Below are 24,959 nucleotides of genomic sequence, written 5' to 3'. Positions count from 1 at the left end.
TTGCTTTTTTTGCTTCCTGGGAGCTGTGGAGAGACTTGGATAAGCAATGCTCCTAAGTATTTAACACAAGAACTGGTATCTAATCCAGATTTGGTTTAGACAGGGACAGCTCTGTGCCCACAGTTACCTGTCAGCAGGATTTGTGTCATATTAAGAGATGCCCAGCAAGGCTCAGAAGCATCAGCTGCAGATTTAAGTGACTTTTTTGAGTTGTAAGTCTTTTATATTTTCAGTTACACTGCTTTTAATCAGGAATAAGAGCCTGGATTTACTTAAAAGGTCTTTACTGCAGAGGCTCAGTGTGTTAGCAGCCTCTGGGATCATTTTTGTCCACTGGGCATTACAAAGGGATGCAGTTTGGGACCTTAGCCCATGTCAGAGGTGTGTGGGAAACAAAATTCATCCTGTTTCACTGTAAGCATGACACAAGTTTTTTGCATTAATGCCATGCCCAGATAGTGGATTCTCCCCAAAACACCACTGGGCATGAGATGTTCTGAAAATATGCTCCATTGCCTGCCAGACCTGAGTGCTATATTCCTGATGAGACTGTGAATTGCTGCTGCTGGAACAGTTCTTCCTGTGCCCCTGGAGAACGAGGTGGTGCTTTGCCTCTTGGTGTTGACATTCCCTGCAATGGAGAGGGCACTGAGGCATCCCAGTGACAGCACAACAGGACAGGACAGCAAACACTGTAAAATAGTGAATCCACTCACTTGCCCAAGACTTGCTCTTCCTGATGCATAGGAACATTTTTTTCCATTGAGCTCCAATTAAAAGTCTACAGGACTCTTGCACTGAAATCCCAAAGAAACCTGATGTCATGGATCATCTAATTAATTTTTTTCCAGGGCTGTAAAAGCAATAACTCATCAGAGGGAGGTTAGAGGTACTTGAAAGTAAGGGATTCACCCTATCTCTCCATCACTGCTGCCTCTCCCTTCCTCCTGCCCATCTAAATGTGAGAAATGTGCCAGGTACCTACAGAGCTGGTCTAAAATCAGCCCACAGCCCTCAGGGAGGGCAGGGCAGACACCTCTGTGCAGCTAAGGCACTTCCTTTGGCAGCACAGACCCAACCTCACTGGAGAAGGAAGTTTTTCAGGAGGAATATACATCCATGACAACACAAGCAAGAATTCACAGCTTTCCTTTGAAACAGCACAAAAATATGTCCAAAAGATGGAGGTGCTCCTTTGCCTAATGCAAGGATCACTTCCCTCAAGATCTCTTGGAGTGACCATAACTCTTGGTTTTGCCATTCGCGTTCTTTATATACTTGGTTTCCATGCCATAACCATTGTTGATAAGTTTAGATCTACTAAACTGGAATCTTTTCTTATGGATTCAGTGTACTGGATAAAAACCTGGGCCCATGGCCACTCAGTGTTGCTCAAGTTAGACGCACGTTTTAATTTTTGAAATATAATTATGGTTACAAACAGAACAATGTTCTGAACAGATTTGTTGTGGGTTGAGTTAATAGGTGTCTCTAGCCACAATGCATTCATTTTGTTTGGGTAAATTTTAGTTTCAGTTCACTGTCCCCTTGCTCTACCTGTCTGAAGTTATTTCACCCAAAAGTGCAACTTCCAGCAATGAGCTTTTTGCCCAACTCAGATCTTTTCCATCTGGTGTGGTCTGTGCAGGATCCATTCATACTTGAGCCCTCCTGGCTATTAGCCCAATGAAGTGATCTGGCTAAGATAAAAGAAAATGGTGAATTTACATTTCCCCCTTCTGGCATTCTCACTCTCTTCTATATTTTTAGTAATAATCCTGTTTACAGAAGAGAGGTTCCTAGGGAGTTACTGTATGTTAGACAAAAAGAATAGCCGTGGGCAAAAAAGTTGACTTGAAATGTATTTCAGCAGATATTTATATTCTAGTTAACTCAAAATTTCCTCATAAAATATCCGCTTTTCTCTACTCAGGGAAGGAAGGGATCATTTGAGGAAAAAATAATTTAAATTTTCCAGCCTTTTATTTTTCTGCTAAAAATAGCCCTGGATTTGACCGAAAGAAAAATATATTTTCAACAGAACATCAGTGACCTCTCCAATACACAGATATGCAATAAAAGGATGGCATCTGGCCCAAACAGTGTGCAATCAAAGAGATCTTGAGGCATTTTTAAAGCCCTGGCTATCACAGGAGATAGTGTTGATTCAAGTTCCCTTTCATCTTTCTTTTTGTTTTTTTTTTTTTTTTTCCTATGGTTTCAGAACCCAGCTAAAGTATTATCACAGATGATTCAGGGAAGCTGGAAAGGTACATGTCATTGGGTTCTGGCAATGAACCCTTTATCACCCCAAGAAGAGCTTTTCTGGAATGTCACATTCCTACAGGAGATTAAGAACCACCAGGCAGGAGATGGGGTTAAGCCCCTGTCTCCTCCTGGAGACTTCAAGGCTTGCAGGGAGACTTGTGGTTTTCATTCTGCTTTCTGCAGCAATGCCAGCCTGGGGTCTGAGAGCTGCACATGGACCTCTCCAAGGTCAGGAAACGTGAGGATCCTGTGTTTGGGTTGGGTCTCCTCCTGCTGAAAACGTGTCATTGCCTTCAGTGGGTTGTGATCAATGTGTGTTTAATAAACCACAGGGAGGCGTGCAGCCATTCAATACCTTTCACCAAAGGCTCTGAAAGTATTTCACAAATAAATAGCTGAGTTTTGTAACCATTTCTCATTCCAGGTTTTCTAGATAGTGGGAAAGCTGATGTCCAAGTGGCTTTCCCACAATCACACATCAAAACTGCACCAACTTGTGAACAGAACTAATACATCCCAGTTCCAGCTCTGGTTTCATTCTCAAACAAGATTTGTTATTTCTGCACTTCTTATTTATCCAAAATTGCCATTACTGCTGGCCAGAGATAGACATGATCATTTACACCAATGTGCCACTTTTTTAACTTGAAACTTCTTCCCCTCTTTAACATGAATAAATGAAATGGATAAATTTGAACAATCAGAAGAGGAGGTGTGCAAGGAAGAGTAACAATAGGTTCAAACACCAGCTGCATGTCCCAAACCAGTGCTGGCTGCTCCTGACCTGGCACATCACCTCTGGAGGTGATGGCTACTGCCAGGCTGATCATAAAGCTGAGAAGAGTGGCAGGAGGGTGGAAAGCAAGAGACTGTGTGTGGAAAAGCTGGAGACAAATCCAGTCCTGGTCAAAGCAGATGTAATTTGTGATGAGAGGAGAAAAGCTGAGCACTTTCTCAGCAAAAGTAATTTTGTGGTTGTTCTCTGGGTCCTGAATTCCTGCCCTGCCATGTAAGAATGATGTCCAAGGCCAAATAGTTATTAATAATACTCATTAGTTAATAACAACAGTAGTGCTATTGGAAAATTTCAGGTCCCATACTCACAACTTGCTGCCAAAGTAGTCACTTCCCAAACTGGCTTCTAAATTAGAAACAAACAGGCCCCTTCTAAAGGCAATAAACAGCATTTTAATTGGACTAAAAGCTATAAATCTGTCAGCAGCCAGTTACCCTGGCTCGCCTGTGTGACCAGCAGCTCTGAAAGCCCTTCTGGGTCTGTTCCAGAGGGCTGTGATGCCATCTGATGTCATCACAACAAAGGTGTGACCAAACAGGGCAGTGTGGTCTGGGGGCTCTGTGCTGGCAGGGTGTCCTGGGTGAGCTGGACAGAGGTGTCACCATCCCCAGGGCACAGGGACAGCCTCGTGCTGCACAGCTCTGGCTGTGGCCTGGGGATACATGCACATGGACATGAACTGACACCTCGAGTAACTCACAGCAGGCTCACGTCAAATGCACGTTACAATTCATTCTCCTTAGCTGAACCAGCACCTTTTCATCTGTTTGTTGTGTGATGGCAGACTTTTAAAGGAATTCTCTCATGTTTCATAAAGATGCCAAGTATCAGCCTTGTGACCCATTGGGAGAAGTGATGCCCTGGTAGCATCTCCCCTGACAAGAACATGCTTATAGGGAAAAAAAAAAAAAAAACAACAAATAAATACACAAATCTGATGGGATGAGGAAACAAGCCATTTCTGATCGAGCAATACTGGAGAAAATAATCATGATGCAGTCTCCAGAACACTAGAATTAATCAGCAGTAGCTACAGACATATGCTACTGTTTGCACTTTGCTTACATTTTATTGCTATGATTATCACTCTTGAAAGAAAAATAAAATATTTCACTAAACAAGACTGAGTATTTTACTCTAAACTCCATTGGCCTGAGGCTCTCACTGAGTGCAGGAGGAGAGAGCCCTTTCCATTGCTTCCCAGCAGACACACAGCATCACCTGTCACAAGGCTGGTCACTGGGGTTGACTGGGTGTGAGCTGTGCCATTCACACCACTGCAAAGCTGATCCTCAGCTGCAGATGTGCTCAATGCCAGCCTCCAAAGGAAATAATAAATTTCAACAGCGTGCCTGTGAAAACAACTGATTCTCTGGGCCCTTGAAATACCCTGTATTTATAACAAAAGAGGGATTTAGTTTTTCTTGTCCTAGAAAAACACACTGGAACATTTCACCACCGTTTTTCTTTCACTTTAATTAGCAAGCAAAGAGGGAATGTCAAAGAGCAATATACAAAATATATACTGTGCTGATTAGGGATTTCTTTTTCTGTAGCTTGGAGAAGGCAACTTGAAGTTCACATTAAATCTCTCTCCCCCTCTAATGAGATATGCCTTATCCAACCCAGAAAGATACAATTAACTCAGGAAAGAATGGCAGCCACTTTCTCAAGGGGAAAAAAAAAACAGAAAGTGGGGAAGGAAGGATTCATGTTAAAAGGTGAAGAATGAAAGGCTGATCCTGCAGATCTGAGTGTGTATATGACTCAAAAGAAACATCCTGAGCAGCTCCAGACCTTAAATAAGCCCAGAGTTAACAAGGCCCAGTCCTGGTCCTGAACACTTGTGGGTTAGCCTAAATCACCTTCTTTCTGCCAGAAGTGGGGGGACCATCTTGCTTCCCCTGGCCCAGGTGATGGTTCTTTGGGGACCAGAAATCCAAGAATTAGGAGACTGAGCAGGGGCTGTGAGGACCCCTAAAGGCCACACCAGTGTGGGCTGTGTTCTCTGGGGACTGCACAGGCTGTGAGGGTCCTGACTGACCTACAGCAGCTCTGGGAAAACTGGGCAGGGACTCTTTTCATGGGGATGCAGTGACAGGACAAGGGGGAATGGCTTGATGCTGTAGGAGGGTAGATCTAGATTAGGTATAGGAAGAAATTCTTTACTGTGAGGGTGGTGAGGCCTGGCACAGGTTACTCGGGGAAGCTGTGGCTGCCCCATCCCTGGAAGTGTTTCAGGCCAGGCTGGGCAGGGTTTGAAGGAACCTGGGCTAGAAGAAGGTGTCCCTGCCCATGGCAGGGGGATTGGAACAAGGAAGTTTACAGTCCCTTCAACCCCAATCTCCTGTGATTCTATGACAGCCAGCCCCAGCTGCACCTGGCTACCTCACTTCCCACAGGGGATGGATGTTGCTGTGGGCTGCTCACCTCGCACCTCCGCCCAGGCTTTCTGCTCACTTGTATTACTTCGGCTGTTTTGTTTTGGTTTTTTCCCCATACAATTTGTTGTTATTTTCATTTGAAGAGGCACGGCATCCCACCCTCCCCTCGCCCCTGGCGATGGGCAGAGAGTCCCGCTGCCAGAACGGGGCTGGAGCGCGTCCTCCTGCAAACCCCTCCTCAACGAATAGCGGGGTCACAGGGAAAAAAAAAAAAAAAAATCCAGCAACAACCCAGGAGCATAAATTGGACCCAGAAGGGCAGATGCAGACTGAGCAGGAAGCGCTGGCCCGAGGCGAAATGAAACAGCTGTTGCCATTGTTCTGTCTCTGCGCGCTCCGGCCGCGCCGGCAGCTGCTGGCAATTACCGCCCATGAAAGGGGGGCACGGGATTAGGCGAGTGACGAAAAAGGCAGGGGACCGAGAGATTTATCGCCCAGGGCCCGGCAGAGCTCCGGAGCAGCTCCGGGGATGCTGTGCCCGGCTGGTGGCTCGCACGGCTGAGCGATAAGGATCCACGCCCGGGGAAGTGCCCCGGGAAGCGCAGACCCGGCATCTCCTCGGGTCCGCAGAGCCGCAGCGCATCCTTAATTCCGGTGTGATCCCCCCCAAAGCATCCCACCGGCACCGGGGAGCCACCGGGATAAACCACCGGCAGATTCCATCACCTCTCCTCGGACGAGCAGGAAAACACAAGTGAACGAGAAACGAGTTTAACATTCCTTGTGAAACTACTTCGGCTCTCCCGCATAACCAGAGTTGTAAAATAAAATGAAATAATAAAACAAACCCTCACAGCTTTCTTTTTGCAAGGGGTGATGAGCATAAGAAAGGTTTTTTGGAAGGTGGAGCATGTGTTTGCCATCTTCCCTCCTGATATGGAAACCATATGCTTAAATATACCAAACATACACAATATAACACTCTTTTTTATTAAAGGTGGTTTTATAAAAGCTATCCACCTTCCATCCACCGCTGACTCCCAAAGAGGTCACATATTCTTCATTACAACTATCAATACATATTTGGGATAAATTAAGCTCCAAATAGACTGTTTCTGATTATTACTGCCAAGGGAGCAAGAGGCCGTCTTATTTTCCCTGACTGATAAATTAAAAGAACTGTAATGGGTGATTTCTGCAACCTGTAAAAGGGCAACACCATCTGTGACTCATTTAGTGTTGCTTTAAAGAAAATTTATTTTATTAATTTGAGCAAATATAAAGAAAATATACTTTTTTTAAAAAAAAACCTCCACTGCTAAGGAGGAAGAAGCAGCAGCAGATCGCCCCACCCTTGAAAGTGTTTGCCCCATCCCTGGAAGCATTCAAAGTCAGGCTGGATGGAACTCTGATCAACTGGATCTAGTGAAAGATGTCCCTGTCCACGTGAGGGGGATTGGAACTAAGTAGTCTTTAAGGCCACTTCCAACCCAGGCTATTCTATGATTCTAGAAGAAAACCCTGACTCAGAAAAATTATTTTGCAAATGAAGCCTAAAGTGTTATTAGAAGTGCAGAAGCTCCTGGCTCCCTCTTAGGCAAACAGATCTCAACATGAGATGGCTTTGACTAAGTTCCATGCCATTGGTGAGGGAATAGATGAGAAGTAAAATGTGAAAAAATCAGAGCTGAGATTGAGGCTGCCCCATTGCTCCTCCGTTTTGGAGTCAAAAGGAACCACCAGCCATCCCCTGGTGTGATCCATACAAAGACCCATGTAAGATTATTTCCTTCAGGTTGCGCAGCCAGGAGCAGCACCACTTTGTCAAATGGTTTTTAGTTTATGCAGCACCCAAAACACCAACAAAGGGATAGGGAGAATGTAGAGGGAGAGAGGATGGCAATTTCCCCTGCTTCAAACCAGAGGTAATGGTAGCAACAACGACATGACCACCTTTGCCTGGACTGACAAGCAGGAAGTGGAGAAAAGATCAAAAGCAAGTGGAAATCAAAAGGATTAAGATATTGAAATTCTTCTGTTTTGCCACAGGCTGTCACCCTAGCTCCATGTATCACTCAGCCAGACAGGAACACTCCGTGCAAAGCAAAGAGAAATAGCTCTAGAAGTCTGGAATCTTGCTCCTCTTGAATTTAATTAGCCTGCAGTTGCCCACAACCTCAACTCCCCTGCTTGTAATTCAGAGAGTACTGAATAGTAATTATAATAAAAATTATTAAATCATGCATTAATTTTTATAAGAGATGGCAAATTCTGCGGGGCCTGCTTGTCAAGAGGGGTCTGCCTCAGCTCTGGAGTGCCAAATGATGTCTTTTCTATCAAGGTTTGCACCTGGATGAAGTTGTTGCTTGCTCTTCGACTAGGCTAAGTAGCTTTGGACTGTTTAACCCCTCTGCAAAGACTGGGCATTTTACACCTGTACTGCTCCAGGGTCAGGGCCCAGCACAGCTATGGACCTCTGAGCTTCTGGATCTCCCTTGCAATCCATGACTTATCCAATTGCAGTTTTTGTCACCATTAACATCAGCCCTGGGACAGTCCCGGAAGCTGTCCATCTTACACGCCCAGCATGCCACCTGCACCTCCTGCAGGGTTGGATCCCTGAAGGCAGGGTTGCTCACTGCTCTTTCTACATTTTGGGCTAAACCCCATTTTCCTGGTGGAAAGATTATAAAAGTAGTTATTTTCATGACTTGCTGTGGAAAATGTGGATGGACCTCCAAGTTGTAAGTGAGAAAAGAGGAAAATGTGAGTTTTTTCAGGGCATCTGAGAAACCTGACAGGTTGTAGGATCCAGGTGGGGGTCGGCCTTTCCTCCCAGGCAACCAATGACAGGACAAAAGGACACTGTCTTAAGCTGTGCCAAGAGAAGTTAAAGGTGGACATTAGGAAGAATTCCTTCTCAGAAAGGGCGATCAGACATTGGAATGGGCTGCCCAGGAGGTGGTGGAGTCTCCATCCCTGGAGGTGTTTAAGAAAAGCCTGGACGTGGCACTCAGTGCCATAGTCTGGTTGACAAGGTGATGTTGGGTCACGGGTTGGACTTGATGATCTCAGAGGTCTTTTCCAACCGAAATGATCCTGTGATCCTGTGGTTCTAAAACATAATAATGCCGTGTTTGCTCTTCTGAGAAAAGGGCAAGAACTTGTGAAATACTCATCATTCTTATGAATGAAGTGTTCACCAGCAATGAATTCTTTATTGTTGAAGATCCATTTGGTAAAATATTGCTCATCAAATATGCTGGTTTTCCTCATTAATATATTTAATTTGTGCCTAGTTTACTAACAACTTGAGCCATCATAATTTATTGAAATCATTGTTTCACTTAGTGCTCAAACTTTGACAAATGTCTGGCCTGGCTGTGACTTCTGCAAAGAAAGATTTGATGATCCCATCATGCCCTTTCTTTTCCTTTTGCCACAGAGGAGCTGCAATGTCAGGTCTGGAGCTGCTCAAACCATTCAGTTTTGGTTTTCATACACAACTTGTTCAGGTTTGGTTTGTTTCTCTAAGTGGCTTTTTACTCTGAGCTGTCCTAGTTTTGTCAAGTGGAAGCGGGGGCATAGGGAGGTGGGATTATTACTCGATGTGTTTCTCTAAACCTGATATTTAAAAATGAGTTCTGTTGGTGCAAGAGGCAACAATACACTTCATAGTCATCAGCTAAATCAAGCTTTTCAAAGTGTCTCTGGAGCTACAGGGAAAAAAAAAAAAAAAAAAAAAAAGGATTTTGACTTGACTTTGTGGTAAACTACTTTGATTTGTGAATGATACATTGTGGGTATGTTCATGGTGGCAGTACAGGCTCCTGCCCTGTGAGATAACCATGCTGTGTATTTCCTTATTTCACACTGCACATGGGGAAACCTCCTGCCTAATCTTTGCACAGTGCAGCTGTGTCTTCAGTGAAAGGCTACAGATGTCAGAATTTGCAGGTGATGTAATGGCTTGGGGAATTAAGTCTTATTTTTTCCTTCCTCTTTACCTCCCTCTATTTGCTTCATTTTGTTTTGTGCTGTGTGAGCCTTTAGTCAAATATCCCACATACACACTCATTACTGGGGCAGCTTTAAGCATAATGCATGGGCATGTCTGGGCACTGCATTAATACATCTTCCTCTTGTCTCTCTGTAGATTATCCTCTGTTAGTGTAATTTATAACTCCAGCCCTTTGTGTACATGCTTCCATTCTGAAAATGTAATATCAGTGCTAATTAAACAGTGGTTTAAGGAGTCAGCTGATAGCTCCTCGCTGCATCTAGGAATTAACCTCACTGGGAGCAAGCTGCTGGTTGAGGCTCAAGTGAAGCTTAGATAAAGGCAGGGAAAAGAAAAGACATCAAAGAACTAGTCACCATCAAAACCTCATCCTCCACAAATTCTAGGTGTGGAAACGTTTTTCAGCCATAAGGGATCCTCCCTCCACTGGATTTCCAATAACTATAATCATCAGAATTCCCTCTTTCACCTCCCTCTGGCCTGATTATCTCATCCTTCTCATTTGAACTCGCTTGTTATGAGCAATACATTCACTCCTCTCCTTTATTACTTTGATCCCAAAAAAGCCTAATTTGGCTCAGATGGTGCTAATTTAGCCATGCAGAGCTTAGGGACAGCAGTGTCCTGGTGGGCTGCTGTCACCTGTGGACAAGGTTTTTCCTAATCTAAAGATCTCCTTGGGATTTGTTTTATGTGTCCTTTCCTGGAGCTCCCTTGGAGACCATGGGTCCAAACTGGTGTATGCAAAAGATAAAGCTGTCTGACACCTGACCAGTGCTTGAAATTAATCTAAACTTTGGGAATCTAATATTCAAAAGCTTCCAACTGTTTTGTTTTGTTTTCAGATTAAATATACTTCTTAGCAGAAGACATGGTATAAACAAAGAAATTGCAACTCAAATTAGGCTCATTCTGAGTGGCCTCATGTCAAAAATCCAGATACCAAAACCACTGATCACTCTGGATGTAAATTTTAGGATGTTGACAGAGCATATATTGTGTGATAAAGAGCATAGTATGGATATACAGCTGAGATAAGGAGGTGATTTAATTCTGCAACAGATAAGCAGGGTCAATTCCAGGGGCTACACAGTGAATTCATCCACCTCTGTGGGATGGAAGTGTCACTCCTGGGTATTATTAATGCACATCAATTCTTTCTTCTCTCTCTCTCTCTTTTTTTTTTTTTTTTTTTTTTTTTGTGTGTGTGTGTGTGTGTGTTCACAATCCTTAATAATATGTTTGGAAACTGATTAAACTTTAAACTTACAAATCAAGACTTGGGGTTAAAGGCAACCCTGTCTAACTATCTTATTATTTATAAAAAGATTATCATTAAATATCTTGCAGAGAAATTCTGAACCACTGCAGAATCTGAAAGAAAAAAAAAAAAGTGCATGAAAAAAAATGGCTAATGTGTCTACTTTTTAATTAAATGTAAATATAATTTGTAAGGCTTATGGGTTTTAAACAGAGAAAATTTACTCTTCATAATTTCCTTTCTGGTTAACCTTACAGCAGAGGTGTAAGTAGGGTTATTCAGAAGAATTTTGTAGCTATTAAGCCAGTTACCAGCTCCAGATCCATTGTTGCAGATCACTTTAGACACATCCAAGGTTTCACCTGAAGTGAGAGTTCCTAATTAACAGTGACAACATGGTGATTCCGAGCATCAAACAAACTTTGTTAAACGACCTGGTTTACAGCTTGTTGGGGATGTCAGCAGATTTTTCATCTTTATTGCTGCAGACAGATAACAAGGCTCTGATCTGAGTGTACCTCATGGAATGGCTCAAACACACAAAAGTGAACTCTTGGTTATTTTAATGTGACAAGTAAATATAGCCCAGTTACAAGCACAAAGGCAGGATAAATAGGCCTGACAATACAGCAATGCCTAAATTACTGCCAGCTTAGTATTAAAAGTTCTGTCGTGGTTTCTGGTTCAAAGAGTCCCGTAAAAATCAGAGTTAATTTAAAACTTAGCCATCCATGGGCGTATTCTTATTCACACAATACAGGATCTCTGGCACAGGTCTGTTTATATGCTTCAGCTATGGAGAAATTTTCATTTTCAGTTTGACAAAGTACCCATGATCAGTCCAGCAAAGTTATTAAGCGCATGCATAACTATACACTTTATTTAAGCATGTGCCCATTACTTGTCATCATTTCACCTGTCGCAGCTTTTGAGCCAGTTGCTTCATTGTTTGCTGCTGTTTTCTTTTAAAGTAACTCATTCCTAACAAGATTGTCATACTAGATTACAGTAGATCAAATGTTGTGGAACACTACGGTTTTGTACCAGGTCATGATCCAGCCAATATGGAAGGTCCACTAAGCATCACTGCCTAGAGACACTTGAAATTCCTGACCCACCTATGGAAATCCATGTAAATCTTCCCTAATTTCATCAGGAGAGTCACCTGCCAGTCCAGATGAGTGAAGGAAGGTATTCTACCAGCAGGCAAAGGGTCACCAACCCTAAAGAGACACGCTAGGAAACTAAATGCAAAGAATTACCAGACTGATTTACAGATTTGTGGGCTGGTTGTGAACCACCAGCAGCCCAGGGACAGTGCCCTCCTGCATGGGCAGGTTTCTCAGCTCCAGAAATGGCAGATATTGTTTGATCAGCCCTGTCAGAAATGAAAGATTCTTTCACCAAAAGGACAGAACAAAACAGGCATTCCCAATCCGTATTCAGTCATGCAATTACTGGGAAAAGGGAGCTCTGGAGATCTGCAGTCTAAGCTCCACCTCAGAGTGGGGTCAATAGTGAGTTCACACCAGGTTGCTCAGGGTTTGTTCATCTCAGTCTTGAGAACTCCCAAGAATGGGGATTCATGAGCTTTCTAGGCCCTGCCCCACTGCCCAGTGAGTGCAGCAGCTTTGTGCCAGGAGCAGCACTGCTCACCCCAGGAGCAGCCAGGCTGATCCCAGCCCAGCTTCCAGCTGCTTTGTCCCAGCTCTCAGTTTCCTGCTCTTCTACAGCTGTTCCCATCGACTTCCCCAGCTTTTCCCAAAACTCTGCTGCTGTTGCTGCTTACTTGTAACTCTAGCTCACCCTCCAGAGCCCTGCAGAAGCCAAATAGTTCCTAAGTAGGAACTGCTGGCCTTTCCCACACCAGAGACCTTTCCTGGCGCGCCGTCATACGGATAACACATGCTGTGTCTACACTGCCAGGAAGCTGCAATCCAGAGCCCTGCTCCCAGCTTGATCCCCGTGGTGGGGAAGTGGCTGGAGTGTGTCTCAGAACCCCAGAGCCCTCACCCACACTGGGCTGGGAAGGGGCAGAAGGTTTGGGGATGTGCCCAAACACCCCTGGCACAGAACAGGGTGAAATGGATGTGTGTACCCAGACCAAAGAGCAGGAAATCTTTCCTACATGGCTTATTTTACTTCTCAGCTCCTGTGCCCAGAAACACCAGGGCTGGCACCAGATTAGTCAGAGGAGGAAGGGAGGTCTGGCAGGGATGGATGCTTCACCAAGTATCTCGTGATATCTGCTCCTTCTCTTACCCTGCTGGGGCTCCAGGCAGTGGGTTTTGGTGCCTTTCCCTGAAACCAGCGTCTCCTGGAATGGGATGTTTCCTCCTCAGCCTACACAAAATTGTAAGCCAGGTTCTCCAGGCTTGGTGCACCCTTTGCCTGCTGGAACGTAACTGATGGGGGGAATCCAGGATCCCCCAGCCTGGCTGAGCTCTTCATGGCAAGAGGAACTCCACAGTAGATGCTCTTTCTCCAGACCTCATTCTGCCAGGGAAAATCTCCATCCCAGGTTGCAGAAAGTATTGATAAAAGTCCTTTCTCATATTCTGCCCTCTGAAGGAAGCAAGCAGAAAACTGCTGTGAGGAGTCACCAATAGTCTCTGTCTGGCTCACAGGGGCTCTGCTGCAAAAGGAAACACCTTTTCTCTCCAAGGAGCAGGGAGCCAGGACAGAAAGGCAAGTTCCCAGCTGCTTGTCTGGAAAGACCAGCAGGGCTGTTAGGAGAAGGAGGAGGAGGGTGTGGGAGAGACAGAGGCTAGCCTGTGATCTGGGTGTGAAAGAATCCACAGTTTGAGCAGGATCAATAAAACAGTGCCAAGGCTTGTGACGAAGGGAGCAGAGAATAGGATGGTGGAGAGTAAAAGAGAAGGAGCCCCCCTACAGTTCCTGAGAAGAGAGGGGTAGGTAAAAAGGGAGCTCTGATACCACCAGGCCCACAGGAGACTCAATGGGTTGTCTCATTATTATGGTGAACAGAGAGAGCTCGTGAGCTGGGAAAGATAGGAAGCTTTTATTTATTTTTTTTTAAAGAGCACAGCCTCTAGGAGGGTTTTTGCAGCTCAAACGCTTTTATTTTGTGCCAATTACTTATACAGGGTCTGCATTATTCCAGTAATCAGTCTAAATGAAAGTCAAACATGAAAGATTCCTAACAATGAGCTAATTGGAATGCCATTACCATTTAGATTTAATAAGGTATTTGTAATAATAAACTTGCCTCAGTCTATAGAGTTGTCTTATTCCTGCTCAGATCTTGCAAGAGTGTAAGGGTTGACATTTGTCATTCGTTCTGCAAGACATTGGATATAACCTTCAAAATGTTTTAGTCTTGCAGTGCTTAGTAAATGTCAGGGACAGAAACAAAATCTATAGCCTGCTATTGTTCTGGCTGTGTCAGGCTCAGAGTTTACAGGAATTGTGCAAAAGCTCAACAGCAGATTATATCCCACATATCCTTCTTTATTTGCAGTCCAAACATCTCATGGCTTAGAACAAGTTACTCAAAGTCCTCTTATGCAGCTTCATTCATTATTTGCATTGAGGTCTTGCTGAGGAACTTCGGTCCTGTTCCAGCACTGCCAGGTACTACACAAGCACCAAGAGCCTTGCATAGCTTAAGATCTAAGTAATTAAGTCAACACAGGCTCTATCTTGAAGCCAAGATGTCCCATCTACAGAGGTAAGAGCTAATTAGAGCTCCATGCACAGCTACTTTTGAGAAGCGGCCACAAAAAAATGAAAGAAAGGAAAAAAAAAAAAAAAAATTTCTTGCTTTACGTTTCTGGGCGAGCCTTTTTCACAGAAAGCACATGTGAGCTCAAAGAGTTGGTCTCACTGTGCAGCTGGGGAAGATTTATTCAACTGTAGTTCATGCCACAAAAGCAAGGCATAATCTTGGTAGGTATTTCTTCTATTATGAAGAAAAGGAGCTTGGTACTTTATGCAGTCTGAGGGAATTCCCTTAGGAATAGACTGAAAAGGCAGAGGTTCAGCAGGTGTGTGTGTGTGTGGGAAGCATAAAGACAAAGAAAAAACAACAGAAGGCTCAAGGCAGCGTGGATGATACAGAGAAGAGGATGCCAGGGACATTCTTGAAAACCATGATATTGCTTTCCTCCCTCTTTCACCCCTGAAAGATGCTACAGGTATTTCTCCACCCCCTGAAGAGATCCAACAAGCAAACAAAGGGACAGCAGAATGCTTGAGTTCTGTTTTAACAGGAGATAAACCCCACCAAGTTTCCTGGTGGTATCTCTGCCTGAGGAAGCATTACCTATCCAATAAACCCGCAGATGAATTATGTTCTGCTGACACTCTGTGGTCCCAGAGGCAAGTCCTGAATGATCTGACTCAACAGAAAACTTTGTACAATAGCTCAAATAAACATCAAATCGTTGGAAACTGGCAAAGCTTGTGGAAATTTGGAATGTTCCTTTCTGAGGACAGTCTTTTAATACAATCTGACACTGGGGATTCAGCTGAACATTTATAACGTCCAGGAAATTCTAGGCACAGTTGGTGTGAAATGACCAATGCTCTTATAAACCTACTTCTTTATTTTCCTCAAAACTGTGTGTACTCTTTGCCAAAAGGTTTTTTCAGAAACATAAGCCAACAGTCAATGGCCTTAAGTTAACCATATGCCTGAGCACTGCTGGATTGTTGGAGAAGAGCAAGGAAGCATGAAAATCAATAGCTTCCCTGTATGTTTTCACAGAAGACAGCTTGGCTAAGAGTTAAAATCTCAACCTGAAATTCAAACTTTCTTGTTCTTGATGGTCTGGTTAAATTACTTTGCCTTTTTCTGATCCACTTCATACATTAGGAAAAAAGTGATTTTGTTACTTAGATCACAGCAATGTTGTGAAACTTAATTTTTTGAGAGGTGTTTTGGGATCCTTGTATAGGAAAAAAAAATGCTATAAATATACACATTCTTAGTACTATTTAATTTACTTCCTTTACAATTCCTTTGAGCCAGCACATGTTGCCAAAAATGCAATATTCTCCAAGATGTCTTTTCTTCTTATATCTGTCTGGAGTCCAGGACTTATCCCAGCCTTATAAAGCATCCGATATTGATGTGTCCACATGCAATGTGTATATATATAGCTAATACCATCAGATGGGTTTTTTTTTTCTCCACACAGGGACCCAGACTTGCTCAATGTACAAGCTGGACATGCTTAGCAAATGAGGCGGCTGTTCAGGTTTTATTTTTATGCTCATTGCTTGCTGTGCAGCCACATGTCTCGTGGAGTGCGTGCCATCCAACCTTTGGAGTGAATCAGACAAGGCTCCACCATAACTCACTCACTTGGAGCATCCAGCTCCACCCTGCTCCCTGTTTGACATACATTTGTGATCATGTATTCAGGAACTGGAGCATAAGAAGGTTTTGACTTTGTCGTTTCCAAACTTAATTTTTCAACATCAGAGTTGAGTTTTTTTCCCTGTGGATTTTCACTGAAAATCCCTAGTGATGTAAAACTTTGCAGTGCCAAAATAATCCCCTGAAAGTTGTGTCACACTGTGCAACAGCATCAGTGTCCTGTGGACAGGAGGACACCTGTACCTGAGCATCAGCTGGTCCCTTTTCTTGCTTTTCTGAAAGAAAGAACAAAGACATTTCCAGGGCTGGTTTGTCCTCCTGTGTCATGGAGCACGTGCCAGATATAATTTCATCTACTTGCCTAATGAAGCTTGCAGCAGATCTGCCTGTGCAAGAAGAGATTGACTTTTCAGTGTTTGGTAATAGCAATATTATGACCTGTGCAATCCCCTTTCAGGGAGAGTTAGAGGGAGATGTGTAAAGCATCACCATTTTTATATTCCCCAGGGTTTGAAGTTAAGGGGTTTCACCCTTAAAAGTCTTTGTTCCTTGCTTCTATATCTGGAGATTGTACAGACATCTTTAAAGTTCTTCAAGTTGACCTGGCTCACAAGTGAGTACTTGAATATGTCCCATAGTCCCTAAATAGAACAATGGAAATAGCTTTTACTGGTTAACCAGGAAATTTGAGACTAGACTGGAGGAATGGAGAAATTTGAGTTTAGGGGCAGCCTGGAGAAGAACAGAGAAATCACAGCACTGGATGCAGAGCTCTCTTTTACATCTTCAAACACGTACAAGGAGGTGTCAAGGAAGCAGCAATTTATGTACAGACAGAACAAGAGGCAAAGAGCTTTATCTTTCAAAGGTTTATACATACTTATCTTTAGACTTATGATTAGCTCTGTTAATTTTGGTAGTACCTTGGCTTCTGGAGGCTTCTGAGCATGCAGTACTAGACTATTTCATTAACATGCACTGTGTTAACTGCTGCAGAAAGCAAACTCTAGGAATGAACAAAATATGCTACAGAGGGTCATGGGCTCCACAATTACTGCAGGCAGTCCTGGGCAGAAAAGATAATGTTGTCCTCTTCCTGGTAAATATGATATAAATAATGTTTAACCAGGTATAGGTGGTATTTTTACATCTCAAAGTCTACAAAGTTGAAAGAGGAGCTACAAGAGAATTGGAGAGGGACTATTTACAAGGGCATGTAATGATAGGACAAGGGAGAACTGCTTCAAACTGAAAATGGGTGTGTTTAGGTTAAATATTAGGAAGAAATTATTTACTGCCAGGGTGCTGAGGCACTGGCACAGGTTGCCCAGAGAAGCTGTAGATGCCCCATTCCTGGAAGTGTTCCAGGACAGGTTGGACAGGGCTTGGAGAAATCTGGTCTGGTGAAAAATGTCTCTTTCCATGGCAGGGGGTTGGAATGAGATGAACGTTAAGGTCCCACCTAACCCAAACCATTCCATGATTCTATGGACAAGAGGAGGATGCTGGAGAAGACACGGGAGAATAGGGCAAGTCCCTCACAAGCCAGGGCAGGAAGACACCTGGAGGAGTGCATCCATGTGAGCTGAGTGAGCTGATGGATTGGAGACCACGGGAGTTAGGCAGTGCTTGTCACAGCAGCCCATCTCACCCAAGCTCAGGCTTGTCACAAAGTGGAGCACCAGGGCACGAAGAGAAGCACAGAGTGGTTTTGCAAACACTGCCACTGCTGGTCCTCTCTCCAAATTGTGAATGTGGCTTTCATGTGCCCTCTCATTGTCCCACTGCCATTCCCCAAGGCCTCCTGCCTCCTGCCACCCCGTTCCTGAGGGGATGGCACATCTCCACTCACAGCCCCTGTGCTGCCCCATCACACTGTGCACATGGCACCAAGAGGAGGAACTTCCCAGGTCTGCAGGGTCTGGATCCTGCAGTCCCCACGTCCTTAAGATGCCCCTAATCATCTGTCCTTACCTTAAGAAGCACAATGGAGCCCACTATTCTGACTGGGGCCTCTAGGATCTCTTCTAATATAAATAGTAATGACTATAATTATTAATCATTACTGTGATTATACGATTATAATTAATAATCATAATAATGAATCATCATAATTACTCTACAAAATGACAAGCCCTGCTTCCTCCACTGAGCTTCTGAAGCAGAAAGAATGAGCTGTTGTGTATATAAGGAATCTCAAACACTTCTGGCATTACAAGTCCAAGCTTCTCTGTTTGTTTTAAGGACTTCCACATTGCATTTAATTTGGAAATCTGCAGCTGCCTTGAATCGTGACCAGCTGAGTGCTGCTACCACAGACAAGGTCCTTTGCTTTAAATCCAGCAGCATTATGAACAAACAGGGGTTGGAAAGAGGAAGGAACGTGCATATGGGTATTACTTTAATGAGAATCAGATCTGCCTAATATTTAATTTTTCCATCTTAATTTATAACTGAAAATAATTAATTGAAGAGCATTTTCAGAAAGACAAAATAAAGCAGCAAATGTAAAGGCTGCAGGCACTTGACAGGCAGATGGTTTGCCATGCTCTGCCACGTCTTGGGATCATGGGCACAATTACCTTGGTGCTATAAGCTCAGGACAAGGGAGGGGAATAAATAAAAAACATATTAAGATGATTTTAAATCTCCCACTAAAGTGCAGGGTTTTTCTTCTCCCTTGATGATGTGCATGCCACAAGCCCAGGTGAGTAAGACATGCTAACTGTGAAAATATGAAATACCTGAAATCCGGTCAGGAGCACGTGGCTGCTCCGTGCCTCATGGAAGAGGGTGTGGAACAAGTGCCCTTGGGAAACTGCTGGAGTCACGGTGTGTATTGCACAGTTACCTCTGGTTACTGGGCTGCTGTGAGTCACTCCTTCCCAAGCACAGAGAAACTGATCTTGCAGAATGTAAAATCCACCCTGGAGATGTCATTGTTTAGGTTAACATCTCATTCTGACATGTTCAGAAGGGGCACTGGATGAACATAGTGACAAAGTAGAGGATTTCTCTCGTGATTTTAAGATAAAATGTTTGCTGAGGTTTAGCTGATGTGATTTGATTCACTGCTGGTGACCATAAAATCTCATTATCCTTTGTTGTAGTTGGGCACGTGTGTTGAGGCTGTGTATCTCTGAGTTATTGCAATTACTCTAATGAGAAGGGTGCAGTTAGCAAAAGAGCTGCTGTCACCACTTCCATGTGACTGAGTGCAATGACAATATGTGAAACTTTTGCATTGCCTTTTTTGTATTTTTGGTGCATTTTGGAAGGAAAGGAGTAGAAAAAGGAAAATCTCTGCTTGTGTGTCAGGACTGTCCCAGCACAGAGCTCTCCAAATTAACACTAACAGAAGGTGAGCACATACATGAATCAGCTCCTCTGTAAGCAAATTAAGGAAGAAAACAAAGCTGATGGGTAAGAACATTAAAGAGGTCATTTGGGCTACTCATAACCAGTGAAGTCTATTTTAGGTGTGTCCAATTCTGAGATCAATAGGTGGTTCTAGAATTTCTGCAATCTCCTTGCAGTGATAACCTGTCTAGAGGCTGGGGACACTCAAGGGGCAGAGGCAACTGCATCCTCAGCCACCTTGTGCAGTGGTACCAGCCATCACCCCACGAGAGGCAGGATCATTCCTGCTGCTGCTGGTGCTTCTTTTCAGAGAAGATAAAAACTCATTGGCCTTAAAAAAAACTGAAAAGATAAGTAACTAATATGGCTTAATTATCACAACAGCTCTCAGGTCTGAACTTGAAGCAGAGTTTAGCCATTACTTACCATATTCCTATTTGCAATGGCTGATAGGCACTAGATACTGTATGAAAGGAATAAAAAGGTGAAGTCGTAATCCTGAAGGGTTTTTTTTTTAGTGTCTAATTCCATCAGCTGCTGTCTAGATCAGGCTTGTGAGTTTCTTTTGAGAAAGAAGTGTTCCTTCAGGGAACAGTCCTGAGAAATCCCCAGTGAACAGCCGATAGCAGGGCTGACACCCGCTGCCCTCAGGCAGGATGGGTGCTCAAACCCCACACTCTGGGGTGGTGGGAGCACAGAGGAGATGAGGCCTGGGGCAGCCAGAGCTTCTTCAAACAAATACGTATGTGTATAAATGATTTAATTACCAGACTGTTTAGGAGAATTTCTAATCTCTCTTCAACCACTCGTACTGACATCTCTGATGTGTGACACCATTTAGATGGAAAAGAGAATCCATTTAAAGCCTAAATACTCCAATTACTTTTTTTTAGATGCCTGGGAGCAGCTCAAAGTTCAAGCACATGATGCTCTTAAAACCCTACTAAATTAGAGGCCATGGGGCGTGGGGGAGCAAAAGAATGTTAAAGTACTTATATTTTGAAGTATGTGGTTTTCAAGCTGACATGAACGAGTTTTTAACTAGAAGTGTAACCTAATATGGGTCAAGGTTTCCAAACTGAGGTGTGGATTGTGCCAGATACATGCAAGAAAAAAAACAACAAAAAACCAAAAAAGTGGGGCAGTCCAGCTCTGACCCTCACTGTGAGACAGCCTCCTGTGAACATCTGGCAGTTCCTTGCAGGAACCAGGAGGTCCCAAATCTCAGCTTGCCTTCAAAAATGAGGCTTGCCAAGCACTGTGGGCTGCTAGTCAGCACACACAGAGGTGACTTTGCCTGCAATTGCAGCCTGAATACACAGTGGAGGGAAGAAGACTTTCAGACTGATTCTTACACATCACTGGAAGCTGCCAGTTAGGTTTAGTGATTCACAAATTTGCTGTCTTGTTATAAACAAACATTTCTTTTCATGGTAGTGTCACGAGGACTGAGCTTGAGAGCCTCCCTGTATTTTTTTTTTCCTTTATTCTTGGCATATCAGTACAGTTGAAAGACACACACTCTTGCCTCCTTATACTTCTTGCCAAGCCACAACCACAAACCATCCTTACAACCCCAAAGCGCTTTTGGCAGTTGTGACACAGAACGTATGGCTCATGTGGTAAAATGTGCTGGCAAGTTCCCTGCAGGCCCCATCCAGCCATCACTTATGTGAGAATTTGATGCCAGATAGCAGCTGTTGTGTTGAGGCTGCTCAGTATCACGCTAATCAGTCCTGTCTCATCCTTTCTTTCCACTTCCCTGTCTCCACCTGCTGTTTTCTTTTCCTTTTCATTTTATTTCCCTTTTTCGCATCTTAGATTAAGAATAGAAGTGCTCTGGGGTGGGGACCATCATTTTATTCTGCATTGCTGTCTCTTGCCGCGAGTTTGCTTGCCTGGCACAACAGTAATGCAAAGAATAATGCCAAATAATACAGCTGATGCCCAGCGATCCCTGGCAGGTTAGATGGTGAGTGACTGAAAACTGACTGCTGTGGGTAAAAAACACAGCTCCGGGGGAGCTTTTAATGAACTTTTTGAAGGCAACATGGCACTGCTTTACCTATCTGGAAGTATTTGCACAGCAGGGGCCTGACCAGTCACTTATCCTGCTCTGCCTGCGTGTGCTGTACATTTTGTTTGGTAGCTGCTAATGCTCCCGCTCTGCATCGCAGGACACGTTTATGGCTGAGGAAAGTTGCCCAGCAGAAAGCCTTAAGGGAGCAGTTTGCTGGGAAATGATGACACTCCGCATCCTCCCCGAAAGACGCCTGACAGCAGGAGCCGCGCTCGGGGCTGGAGGCGGAGCTCGCCCGGCTTTGGGCGCAGCCTCCAGTCGGATACAGCCAGAGAGGAAGGACAGCTTGGGGTGGATGTGTCCCTGCAAGCACTTCATCTTTTCATTCACATCACTGGGCTTCCCTGGCCGCTGGCAGGTTTTGATTACGGTGGAGGAGGAAGCTGCATTCCTCACGCCTTCTCTGAGATTCTCCGGCTTAAGGATAACAAATGAATCAGTGTCTGGTGGAAAAGCTGGAAAAATCGAGGCACCCATCTAAATACATCTGTGTATCATCTGATGTGACTGATTTCCTCTGAGGTGTCAGTTTTCTTTCTTCATTTTGTCTGCAGATACAGGTTATAAAGCATCATAGTCAGAAAAGGAATTTAGTGGCAAGCTCTCTCCTCTGAACTCACATGGCCATTTTTTTATGACTTGGTAACTATTTAATTGTTCTAAGTATGAAAGATTTTCCATAGGAAGTATTAGCAAGGCATTTTTCACAGTGATGCAGAAGCTCAGAGAGAAGTTTCAATGTAATTCCTAAACTACATACACAAAACACCTTCACTGTGGCTGCACATCCTGCTTCTACAGCCCCTCCTGTGATTTGATTTTTGACCTTCTTGGTGGCTCTGCCTCTGGATAATGTGCAATGCTGTGTGACAATGCACATGTTCCAGCTGGGGAAAAAAAAAAAAAAAAAAAAAAAAAAAAAAAAAAAAAAAAAAAAAAAAAAAAAAAGAGAAATACTGTTTGAGAGCTATGTACAATCATTGTATCATCATGCAATGTGGTTTCATTTTGCACTCTGAATACCAAGAGACAGTTTACCACTGGCTTTGTCCAGAGTAGAAAACAGCTCATAATCATGCACTGGAATTAGGAGCGTCCTTTTGTCCTCAGCTTCACCATTTCTTACCTATTATTTACTGTAGTGTTGATTCTTTCTTTTCTGGCTTTTTCAAGGCACAGACACTTGTTTTGCCCTCTTACTGAGACTACTGTGCCAAGGGTCATCATCCGTGTACTGAAGAAGAGCCTGGCACAACCGATCCTCAGTCCGTGACAGCTAAATATTACTGCAAAGCAAACAAGTTATCCATAACCAAACCCTTCTCCAGAGAAGTTTTTAGATGCCAAAGTTCAGAGCTCTCTGAACTGAACCTGACTGCAGCGACCAGTGAGATTCATGAGATTCATGAGATTCATGAGAGCTGGTGTTCTTCAAGCGTCTTCCTGACGTTCATATGCAGCTCTAACGCAGTGTGAGCAACAGAGCTGCCAGTAATTCCCCTCCTTTCTCCCTCTCTGTCCTATTTGGGGTGCCCAAAGCAAGCAAGAACCAGTTCTGGACAAGACAAACACCGCGTTTTCAAGGAGTTTCCTGCCCATCAGGATTCTTTACCTCCTCTGCTCCGAGCGAGCTCAGCCACCAGTGGGCACTGTCCGGCCGCGGCTCCCCGGGCGGGCACGGCCCCCGGCGGCCCGGGCAGCTCGGGGAGAAGGGATTGATCTGCCTCTGCCCTGGGCAGAGCTCTCCACACCGACTAAACCAACGCTTCGAGGGCGGCCAGTTTCCGTTCACGCTTTGCAAAGCGTATTTTTTACGTGAATGTCCCGCCCACGGTGGCAGCGATAGCGAAATGGGTATTTGAACAAAAATGATGCTCGTTCCTTTGTCAGTTTGAAAAGCAGTTGTTTCTGGATTTGCTTCTCTCGAGCACACACCCTGTGTGCTCCGTTTGGACGGGCTCTGCCTTTATCCTGACTTCCTTCCAAGTGCTCACTGCTCTGCAATCCCAAGTGTGTCACCTGAAGCTGAAGCTTCTGTTGGAGTCTGTCCATACAGGCTTCACCGTATTTTGGATGTCTCCCGTTTACCAAAACTGTAATATTTTCGCTAATACCTAGCATTTCTAGCAATTAAAGCTGCCTCACAGTTTATTCAGAGACATGATTGTGCTATTTGCTGCTGCCTCCCATTAGGAAATTTGTTGCCTAAAACTTTCCGTGCTGTCCAGCAGAGTGGAATGGGCTTGTTGACGGCGATGCCCTATTTTATTATTATTATTATTATTTTTAACTGCACTGGGATAGAAATGGGTTTGGTAGAATATTTTCACACTGAATTGCAAATGATCCCATGCAGCTATTCTTTTCTTCTCTGCAAATATTTTCCATCTCTGGTCTCCAAACAGTTAAATGAAACACAGCCAGTAAAATGGAAATCTCTTTAATCCTGGGATAGGCAACTGCAAAGACAATAGAGGACACCAGCCTCTTTTATTTCCCATTTAGGATCGGGAGGTGAAAAGTCAATATTCGTCTGCGAGATGCGTCCAGCCAAACAGATGCTGAACGGCATGTGCTCGGTTTTAGTCCACTCGGCAAGTTTATGGAGAGCAGAATATTTACACACCGAAACAAGTCCTCACTTCTCCCAGCCACAAACTTGACTTCCACCCAGGCGACTTCAGTGCGTGGTGCCTGGCCCGCTTTCAAGCGTGTTTACGTGTCCGGCCGGAGCCCAGCCCTGCTGCACGACCCCCCGGCTTCCCCCGGCTCCGGGCTCTGCACAGGCGGCCAGGGCCCGGGCATCGTGAGGCCGGAGGGAGCTCAAATCGACAATTTTGCAAAATGTCTCTTCTGCTGGCGGGGCAAAGCCTCCTATTGAGGTGTTCGCGGCGGCCAAGCGGCCGCGGTGTTTCTGTGGGCCGGACGGAGCTGGGGCTGCGGGAGCGGAGGCGGGGGGCTGAGGGCTGAGGGGCTGAGTGGCTGAGGGCTGAGGGGCTGAGGGGGTGAGGGGCTGAGGGGCTGAGGGCTGAGGGGCTGAGGGGCTGAGGGGCTGAGGGCTGAGGGGCTGAGGGGCTGAGGGCTGAGGGGCTGAGGGGGCTGAGGGCTGAGGGGCTGAGGTTGAGGGCTGAGGGGGAGGCTGAGGGGGCTGAGGGGCTGAGGGGCTGAGGGGCTGAGGGGCTGCTCCGGGGGGATCCCGCCTTGCTCTCGGAACCCCGGCCCCGCAGCCCGGCCCGGCTCCAATCGGCCGCACACGACCCCACAAAGGGCTGGAGCACCCGCAGCCACCAGGTCCCCGCCGGGAAATGCGTTTTGGCCTCGGGGACCTTGTCGGGGACAGCTCGTAAGTCACCGCGGGGACAGAGGGTACGCTTAATCCCAAGGGTTTTATTCATTATCAACTAGTTCTTGCTCTTTAGTTTCTTCTCGCTCTATGGCTTTGCCC

This window comes from Sylvia atricapilla, chromosome 8, assembly GCF_009819655.1.
Source record: "Sylvia atricapilla isolate bSylAtr1 chromosome 8, bSylAtr1.pri, whole genome shotgun sequence".
Taxonomy (NCBI): Eukaryota; Metazoa; Chordata; class Aves; order Passeriformes; family Sylviidae; genus Sylvia; species Sylvia atricapilla.
Note: the sequence above shows the minus strand (reverse complement) of the source record.